Raw genomic sequence first — 10767 nt, forward strand, 5'->3', positions numbered from 1 at the left:
TATTTTGGGTTGAATGGTGGTGGTTTCGCACCCCCCTGGTGCCCGTGAGCGGAAAAACAGCGTTTGCAACTTTGGGCCAGTGGCCCGCCGGCCTCTTAGTCTGGAAGTATCGTGTGATCCCAAGTCTCGCGAGGTAAAGAATTGCTTTACTGCAAAAAGAAATCTGCTATAATGCTGTCATTATTGCGCTCCCTCACGCTGTTGGAACCCGAATGAAGACGACGTTGCAAAGAGTTTTCCATCTGCTTTGATGTCGTTGATCTACTAAGCCTCTAGTGTCTGAGAATAGCCAGCGAGTTTTTAACAGTTGTTGTCAAATATCTATTCCGAAGCTGCGGGGGGAGCTCTAGAGAGAAACCTCCGAGCAAAACGCGAGGATACAACAAAGAAATCCCGATCTTACTGAGCGCTGCTTTAAACATCCCGGATAAGCGCAAACTAGTACCATTTCTATTAGCCGTCCTACAATCTCTGTTCTGTGCATAGGTTCTGGTGTAAACAATGAGTGACGTACACGCGTGAGAGAGAGATCACTTCCGGAGCATTCCGGCGCTCTACGCTTGCGCAGACTAAGTAAACAGATCAGATGGACGTGGTTGTGTAAAAGAGATAAAAACTATATAAATACTGTTCGTTTTATCACACAAACTGCTTGTTCCGTGTCTTAGGCCATCAATGTGCACTTAATTTGGACTTTTCTCTGCATGCTATTAGAGACAGTGCCTATATACCTGCATTATATGACTGACAGACAAGAACGGTTTGACCTAAAAATGTCAAAATTGAAACTACTGCGGAGACAAAGACACCTTCATCTTGGATGCACTTCAGGTAAGATAAAACATACCAACATTTCATTTCAAAGTGAACTATCCCTTTAAAGCTGCAGAATAAGTGTGGGATCCACTTCTGCTTCAAGGAAAGATAAAAGTGTTGTTAGGTGGTCGTGACTAAAGGATTAAATGTTGAGCGGATGTAGCTTGTGTGTCACTGGTTAGTGACTTTGTAAAAACCTGAGTTTGTGCAAAATCACAATCAGTGTGTGTGCTTTATCAAGCTGACGTAAACGTGTGTAATAAGAGCGCCGGAGCTGTCGTGAGCGCCACCACGGAGTTGAATGTGCTTTTCCTCAGACCTGAAAGTTAATCTTCACTCCATTATTAATAGCGAGGCGAGAGACGTGAGGCACAGAAATGCGGTCGGGTTGATCTCCGCTGTCACGCCGAACCTCGTGAGTCTGTCATCGCTGAGTCTTTGCCAGTCCAATAAATGGATTTCCTCCGCATCCATATTTGGAGCTCTCGACTCATTGCCACCGTTGCTAAGATACCGTCTCCGACAGCATCTCGAGATGTTGAGGCTTTGGTCTAATCCTGCAGGACACGGAGACTTGAAACAGACCAAAACAGCCTGTCTGCAGACGCATGCACGTGCTGGGAGAGAGAGAGAGAGAGAGAGAGAGAGAGAGAGAGAGAGAGAGAGAGGCATGCAGAAGTGTTATGTAATCGCATCACACACACATGCATCCCTGCAACTTCTGTCATACGCTTTACATAACAGACCAAAATACACCAGAATAGCACAGTCATTGTATATGATAATCTTTGGGGGTTCCGAAATAGAAGTAGAAATTTTGTACATTTAAAAATCATGCTTTTCTATGTATAATATAGCATTGAATATACTTTTTATAGATAAATAGAGAGAAATTGTAGCACACACTTAAAGGATTAGTTCACTTTTAAAAAGAGAATTCTGTCATCATATACTCACCCTTAAGTTGTTTCAAACCTGTATGAATTTCTTTCCTCTGCTGAACACAAAGGAAGATATTTAGAAGAATGTCAGTAACCAAACAGTTTTTGGTTCCCATTGACTTCCATAGTAGGATAAATATATACTATGGAAGTCAATGGGAACCAAAAACTGTCTGGTTACTGACATTCTTGATCAAGCCCTTGATCACTTGGAATCCGCTATAGAATTGATTTATTATGAATAAATCCTTTAAGAATTTGTGTAATGCATCCAAATGTATATAGGTGTGTTTGGGTTATTTTAAATAAAAATAAATATATCATAGAGTTGTTTGTTGTGGTGGTGATTAGACTAGATCTGCGGTGACGTCACAATCGTACTGCATTGTGGGACATAAAAGTGTACATATGAAGTAGACTTGGTCTGAATCGAGGGAACGAGGGTCTGTCCATATAAACTTCACTCGTCCACTTCACGAAGTGGAACGCATTTCAAAATGGCGGCAGGGATTCCCCTGAGTTTCCTTAGTTCTGTATCCGCTATCATCCTTGCACACCGAGTCTGAAATGTTCACGCGTTAAAAAATAAATACGACCTCACGTTGTGTCAATCACGTTTACACACGTTTTTGTCCGTCATAATTTTTTTCTGCGTTTTTCGCATCCGTAGCAAACATTTTGAGAGGTGTTTTGACAATTCAGAGCCATTGAATGACAAATGCGAAAAAACACATGAAAATTTCGGACTTGGTGTGCAAGGACCTTGAAGGTTACATATTAATCCCAAAATGGGTCTTTTTACATGTCAATCAAACGATTTTTAATGTCAAAGTGAGCCGTTCTTGGTCGGAATAGTCAAAAGCATGTGATCCAGCCACAACTAATGATTTTAGCAAATCAAAATGTCTTTTGACCTGAAACTAAGGCTTTTAGAGCTCTTTGAGATTCAGGACCTTTAATGTGGTTATGTTACGTTATTCTCGTGTCTTCTTTTGTATTTACTAAAGACTAGTTTTTGTTCCGCACTCCTTTCCTCATGCGCTTCACTAACAGCCATTCACGACAACCAAACTGCATATTTCTAAATTAAATTAAGGCATTTCTCACCATTTTTCTCCACAAGCCTTAAAAGCCTGACGTTTCAAATGTGAAACCAAGAAAACACACTCTCTAAATATAAAGTCTTCGGGTAAAATGAACGGTTCCACAAATCTGACTATATTTCATGCGTCAGGTTTTCAGGGTTAGTCGCATGATTTCCGAACAGACCTGGCATTCAGAGACCGAGGTCACCAGGTCTGACCTCTTCTGTATCTGGCACTGAATAGCGCTCTCCACACGTCCACGTCTCTTGGACAGGGGCGAGGGTGAGCGCTGGCGGAGAGAGCGCTGGCTCAGCACAGTTTTTATCCCAGCTGGAATCGCAGCAGAGAATAGAAGTGCTGCAGCCGAGCTCTCTTTCAGCTCAGGGATTAAAAGAGCATTAACACGGACGTCTGTCACAATAGCGTGTGCACGCACGCATATACTTCAGCCTGTGGTTATTAAACATATATCTGACTGCGCTGGGCTCTTGTGATGGTTATAAATAGCGGATGAGTTGTTAAATGAGGTCATTATTAGCTGCCAACTGCGGTTTCGTACTCATAGAAATGAGCAGGATGTGAACCACTTGTGATTCATTTAATATATATATATATATAACATGTATGTGACTAAACCACTTTTGATTCAGTCATGCTCAATCATCTCTGTCAGCCTCATCTAATTTCCAGAAACTTTTTCTTAGGGTTTAGTGATTCGAACACAAGTATTAAAACTTTGAGCAAAAGACATGAATGGTTGTGCAAAGCTTGACATATGAGATAATATATACAGTATATATAATTTTTTTTTTTTGAAGTAACAGCTTATTGGACCTAAAGTTTGCATAAGTGTTATGTTGAGCATCATATTTGATGGCTCACATACTTTTATGGCTCATATAGTACCATATAGTGAGAATATCCTCAAACTCGAGGAGAAAAAACACTTCAATTTTATTCAGAGGCCTAAAATAATAAAATATGGATTTTGCTGCAGATGCTGATATTTATATGACCAGAAAGTATGTTGATATTTTAATAGCTTGTAATGTAAATCATTGAGATCTTCATAGCAGTATAACAGACTACTGACATAAAATGCATATAAATATCAGTCATCACTCTATATCTGCCAATATTATGTCCGAGTAAGATGATATTTAAGTGCTTAGATTTATGATCAAAGCTCGTAGTTTTAAAACGCATTGCAATACAATGATTGAGAGATTAATAAATAAACCTTCCTCAAAAGCCTGATGATCATATTTGAGGAAAGCCTAAACCTAAGCAGCTTCAGTCCAGTAAAATATAAAAATTATTCTTATGTTTACTTTATAAAAGTCAGGAAAGATTGCACAGCAAAAAGACTCATGATCCATGAGCTGAAGCTGGACGTTTGCACAAGTACACCAAAGGCCTTTTACTTGACGACAGAAGGCATGTAGCAACGGGTTTATCTGCAAAGCTTTGATCATGTTGATCATTTAGAGGCCTTAGAAATGTGTGCATCAAATATGACACAGAAGGCTTTGTAAGGTTCAAAGAGATCTGAGTCGTATCTTGAGACCAAGCACCTTGTTGGCAACTTTAACATGGTTGAGCAATACTCGTGTTCAAATTTATGTCAACGTGAGCCCAAATGACGTCTCTTGTCTTGCTAATCAGTCACGTAATCTCTCTCTTTTTGAGTTGCATGCTGGGCTTTTTTGTGTTGGGTGAGTGAATTAGTGTGACTGAACAACCTGGTTTGTTCATTTGGCTGCTGACAGTGACTCGCTGTACCTTCAGCTCTTCAGAGGACACGCGGAGACTTGAAGGACAGCAAAGCGTTCTCCTGTGTCACTTCACATTCGTCTCTCCCCCGCCTTTTGCTTAGGAATAGAGAGAGAGTGGGTGAGCCAGAAAGACACAAAGAAATAAAGAGATATCCACAGAAGAGGCAGATTCTGGCTGGCACAGACAAGATGGCAACAGAGAGCGAATCTCCATGGGGAGCTCGCATAAAACCCACAATATTGCACATTATGCCCACCTAAAACAAAAAAGCAGCTCTAAATCTGAATAGATTTATTCTTTAGCATGTTTAAACTGTTATGGCTTGTTGATTAAGAAAAGCTCATGATATAAAATTGAGAGTTTTGTGGCATTTAGTTGCTGTCTTTGAGGTTATATAGCTATATGCTAGTGTGCTAGTGATTTTTTTTTTATGTTTTATCATTTATTGTATCATATTTCAATATTTGTTTCATTTTTTAGCAGATGCTCCATCCTTCTGCTCACAATACCTTTTAATACCACAGACTTAATCACAAACTTTGTCAACAAAAATATGATTTTCATCCACAATAAAGAATACTAAAATTCGACCGTAGTAGTAACTCACAATCAAATCGTCCCAACATTCAAGCACTTTTGCGTCGTGTTTCTCCTTGTTTTTGTGATGAGTCGGTCATGAACTGTCACGTGACAAATGAACGAAAGACTCGGAAGGTAAAGTAATTATTTATGTTCCCTGTAAATTATTTTTGACTGCATTATAATGATTTCTTAATTCAGAATATGGTCAAGATTGCGTAGGTGAATGTGTTCGGGGAATTTGCCTGTTAAAAGTAGGCTATAACCTGAACGAAATGACTCGAAAAAAGATTCGTTCATTTTGATGAACTAGAATAGATCGATCAAGAAAGTCAGTAAAATAAAAATGTATTTATTGTATATATCTATGTTATCTGAAGCAGTGAGTTGTTCACTCGATAGTAGCTGCATTGCAATCATAGACAGTATCATAGACAGTATGGACAGTATAGATATAGATTGCAATTGAATCATTCCCGTTCGCGAATTAATCGTTCAGTGCGTTGTGTGAACCGATCCAAAAGATTCACTAGTAAAAATCGACTCGAATGATTCGTTCACGATTCGGGCGTTGCTATCGCGTCAAGGTCAGGTCTCGATTTCTTCAGTTCGAAATAACGAGGAACAATGTTTTATAAATTGTACAAAGTAAACTATTAGCCTATACATTTGCAATATAATAAAGTAAAAGTTTTTTTGAAAATGGCCTACTCACAATCCCCTCATCTTCAAAAACTACAGTAAAAAAGTTGATAAATATTTTTAATCGCCAAAATTGTATATTTTTAAGATAATTTTTGTTCAATTTTGTATTTTAAAAAATCTGGTATGATTGTGTTATCACTTGATCCATTGATTCTGATGATATTGTTCCCAGCAGTCATTCAAGTACACTGTGGCATTAGCATGCTGTGCAGAAAACGATTATTTGTCTATTAATTAGTCCATAATTAACATCACAGAAATGTGTTAATTCAATGTGGACTTTTGCCGACTGTGGGCAAAAGGAATTATTCATGACGAACAAAAGTGTGAAGGACTCTTTGAGCGGTGATGCAGCGCTTTCATGCTGATGCTGACAGCTATTTCCAGAGATCTCCATATGGCTGCTGTGTATGAGATCTGCGAGCTGCCTCTTCAAATAAATCTGTGTTTGTCAAGCATATTTAGTGTGGTGTTGTATATGATTGCTTATACTTTATGAACAGAACAGACCTCCCACACACACACCATTAAACTGTAACTTTAGTTAATTATAGCACTGACTGTTAAAATGGTAATGGCGTCTTATACAGATAAAAAAAGGAAGTTAGTAAGTGTGTGTGAGGTCAGTTTCTGTGGCGCAGAAACTTCTACTTACTGGCAGAGCAAGAAAAGAGTGTGAGAGTGCAAAAACTAGATCTGCATGAATAAGTGATGAGGAGGTTCTGGCTGCATGGTGGAGGTTTGACTTCTCACTTCTTCTACAGGGAAACACCATCTGACACACACCCCGAACCCTCTCTGTGTGCAGCACACACTGTTTACCAGATGAAGATCATTGATCCACTTGAGGAAGTCGGGGAGGAAAGGTCCACACTTTCAAACTTTAGTGCATTCACTCATTATCGAGAAGTTATGGTTTTAATTGAAAAATATTAGGTTATGACTGTGTTATAAGCTTACGTTCCACCGGGAATACAAAAGGTGTATTATATTTTTTAAATGCATTAGGAGGGTTTATCTATCTATCTATCTGTCCCTCTCATCTATCCATCCAATGTTGAAAAATTTTACCTGGAAAACCCGATACACTTTTATTCAAACATTTGGGGTAAAGAAATGAATACTTAGAATTAGCTAAGGAAACACAAATTAATTATGTAATATTGTCCTGTTTTCTCTTTTGGATAGTCAAACAAACCAAATAAAACATCTTTAAAACAGAAAGCGAAGTCACTTACAAAATAAGATCTATCTATCTATCTATCTGTCTATCTGTCTATCTGTCTGTCTGTCTGTCTGTCTGTCTGTCTATCTATTTTTCTATATCTCTCCATCCATCATACTTTTATTCAGCAAGGACACATTAAAATGATCAAAGTGACAGTAAACACATTTATAATGTTGCAAAAGATTTCTATTTCAAATAAACACTGTTCTTTTGAACTTTCCATTCATCAAAGAACATGATTATCACAAAAATATTAAGCAGAGAAACTGTTTTCAGCATTGATAATAATAAGAACCATTATTAATAATTTAGCGGCAATAATAATTGAGCAGCAAATCATCATATTAGAATGATTTCTGAAAGATCATGTGACACTGAAGACTGGAGTAATGATGCTGAAAATTCAGCTTTGATCACAGGAATATTACACTTTAGAAAATATTATATTTAAAATATATTAGTATGTGTATGTTTGCACTCATATTTTTTTGTAACAAATCCATGGCAGTCAAAAATGGCGCTGTGCATGTTATATTTTGGTGGTAAATCCCAAGGGACGAATGCTTCACTGAAACACTGGCATCTCCTCCTCTGGAGTTGCTGCTGTACTCACATTAATGAATGACACAAACAAACCAGTCAAATGTATTCCACATTAAAGGTTTTGGCCTCTCAAAATAACACGGGTATATTTGAACCGTGTCCAATTACAGCCTCTGTAACAGTGATGTCACGTTTCCTCATCTCTCCTCTGGCTCTACAGGACGGGCATGTTGCCATGGCGATGGCGCAGTACCACAGTCCTCCAAATGTACTAAGATTATCCCATGGTCCCGTCTGGCGGGCGGGGATCCTGTTTACGCTCCAGATCTTTTTTGGAGGGCACATGTATTCTCCTTTTGCTTTGCAGATGTAAAAGTGCAGCACTTCCACACCTCCACCTGCAGCGCCACACGGTCCCCGGACAGGTTTCAGAGGAGCGTGGATGGAGACTGTCCTGTCGGGCTTTTGTTTTGGTTGCGGTGGAAGACACTGATCTTTAAATGTCCTGTGCCGGGAGAACGCTGGATTACGTTGCAGTGAGGGTCATGTGACAGTGACAGATCAAACACAAGGCTTCTGCTGAGTCTGATATTGATGTGCTTCATCCTGACAAACACCTTGCGGTCGAATCTTTGACCCACAACCAGGTCATGCACAGTACTGTCAGCATCATCATATCCAATGAAGAACATGTAGGGCTCATGCTTGGGTCATAAACAATCTCTGGACATATATCACTGCTAATTGTTTATATCATGTATCTTCTTTAAATATTATGCATGCATTCCTTTATACTTAACCCAAAGATTTATGTACATTTTTATTTTGATCTATGTTTTTTTCTTCTTCATGTTTTCTATATGGCTCTTGAAATTGCAAAAGTTGTTGCCATAATGCTTTATTTATTTTGTTATTTGTTTTTCATTTTAATTTATGCATTTGACAACATTTACGTTTCGGAAGACAATGCGTGGCGCTTCAGAAAAATTACTGGCGCTTCAGTGTGTGTGTGTGTGTGTGTGTGTCAAGATTAGTACATTTCATCAAATTAATACTTAATATATTACACCCTCAAATCGCTATGATATTTTACCGCAGCAAAAATGTGAGACTAGATCGGATGCAGTGATATTTTCGTATCGTTTGAGATATAAGTTTTGTAATAGTTTGAAATGGTTTTTGCTTTAGCATTTTTTTTGTGCTTTTCCAAATATAGTTATTATTAATTTTTATTTAAATTTTAGTATATTTCCTTTTGTATAGCTGTAATAACAAAAAATTTAGTTTTTAACATATCTTATTTCATTTAACGTTTATTGGATTTCAAGTAACAAACATGTTTTGTATGATTCTGTTTTAGTTTAGTTTAACTTTAAGGGTTTGTTCAATGAGCAAAGCAGCACTAATCTAAACCAGACAGTGTTGCTCAGGTGTTTTGAGCCTATATTTATGTGAGTGAACACCTGTCCTTGCCTCCACAGGCTGCTTTTGGTTATGTAACTCAGTCACTAAGTTACTGTGTGTGTGTGTGTGTGTGTGTGTGTGTGTGTGTGTGTGTGTGTGTGTGTGTGTGTGTGTGTGTGTGTGTGTGTGTGTGTGTGTGTGTGTGTGTGTGTGTGTGTGTGTGTGTGTGTGTGTGTGTGTGTGTGTGTGTGTGTGTGTGTGTGTGTGTGTGTGTGTGTGTGTGTGTGTGTGTGTGTGTGTGTACACGTACTTGTACAACTATCTTTGTGAGGACCAGTTTGAGTTTTAGATCATTGGAGTGAGGACAAAGAGAGTAAAGTGAGGACATTTTGGCCGGTCCTCACTTTCTGAGAACGCTTTAAAGGCCTGTTTGTTGTCAAGACTTGGTTTTAGGGATAAGGTTATAGTGAGGTTTAGGGTAAGGGTTCGGGTTTGGCACTTAGTTGTGATCGGTAAGGTAGGATAAACTGCTAGAGATTGCATTGTGTCAATAAATGTCCTCATAAAGATAGATGTACAAGTGTGTGTGTGTGTGTGTGTGTGTGTGTGTGTGTGTGTGTACACAGATACAGCTACTGATGGGTTAACTGTGTCTCTATCATTGCATTAATTTTTAAAAACTGTGGGCATCTATATGTCAGCTCCTCTTACTGTCAGCAGGAAAGCGAGCAGCAGGGTTGAAGTCTCAGCGCTAGATGATAGTTACAGAGAAACAATAAGAGGTGAGAGGCCGACACACGCTTTCATTGCATGCGCTCGGACACTCAAATGTTCAGTTAAAGGGAGACTTTGTACATTTCTATCATTATTTACTCACTCAAAAGCAGCACACAAGTCATATGGACTACTTTTATGATGCTTGAATGGTCCTTTTTGGAGCTTGCAGTGCTTTCATCTCATCCAGTTTTATTGAAGAAAGCAAAGACAGATTTTGTTACCATGAGCCAATGAAGCGCTGCGAAGTGTTCGGTCTCCAATGCCAGTCTGCAGTGAACTGGATGCTGATTAAAAGGTCATGTGTAGGTTATTAAATATCAGCAGTCTCACCATGAACATCCTCCCTTGAATTAATAAAAGGTTCTAGTTTTCCTCAAGATGACGTGATGCGGACACACTTACTGTGAAATGATTTGAATGAAATGGTGCAACAGAAGGGACAGAACTAAGATGCATTTTGCTAATGCATGCAGTCTATATGTTGCGCTCATGAGGCCTATAGCTGATATCTCTGTCTGTATTTGTGCATATTAAAATAATTATAGTTATGCAATTATATATGAAAGGATGTCATGCAACTCTTTTCAGGTTTAAATAATTTCTAAGCTGCAATATTCCGTCTTTGACTCCATCGTGACAGTCTGATCTAAGAGGCTCATTTGCATATCATAAGCTGATTAAAAGGCCAATGAGAATGTTAGATAAATAAAACATTATAAGTACATAAATAAATAGGTGTGGACTGAGTGTACAGCTTTACTCATCTTTATATCTTCTTCTGTTTCAATGTTGCATGGTGATTTTTTTGCAGTCCTTCTTTTGCAACCTTGCAGGTTGTTTGCTTTTATTCCAGTGCAACACCCTTCATAAAGAGAGAAACACTCGTGTCAGAGATCACTGGCTCAATGAGGTC

General features: G+C 38.6%; 1 long non-coding RNA gene across 1 annotated transcript; it reads right to left on the reverse strand.

Moving 5' to 3' along the window:
• Positions 1–824: 824 nt before the first annotated feature.
• LOC307003635 lies at positions 825–5299 on the reverse strand. The gene is made up of 3 exons (XR_013798764.1): positions 5226–5299; positions 4625–4713; positions 825–1433 (listed from the first exon to the last, which is right to left on the reverse strand). It is a non-coding gene; the product is annotated as an uncharacterized lncRNA (long non-coding RNA).
• Between the last annotated feature and the right edge of the window lie 5468 nt (positions 5300–10767).

The sequence above is a fragment of the Phoxinus phoxinus genome (assembly GCF_949152265.1).
Source record: "Phoxinus phoxinus genome assembly, chromosome: 9".
Classification (NCBI taxonomy): Eukaryota; Metazoa; Chordata; class Actinopteri; order Cypriniformes; family Leuciscidae; genus Phoxinus; species Phoxinus phoxinus.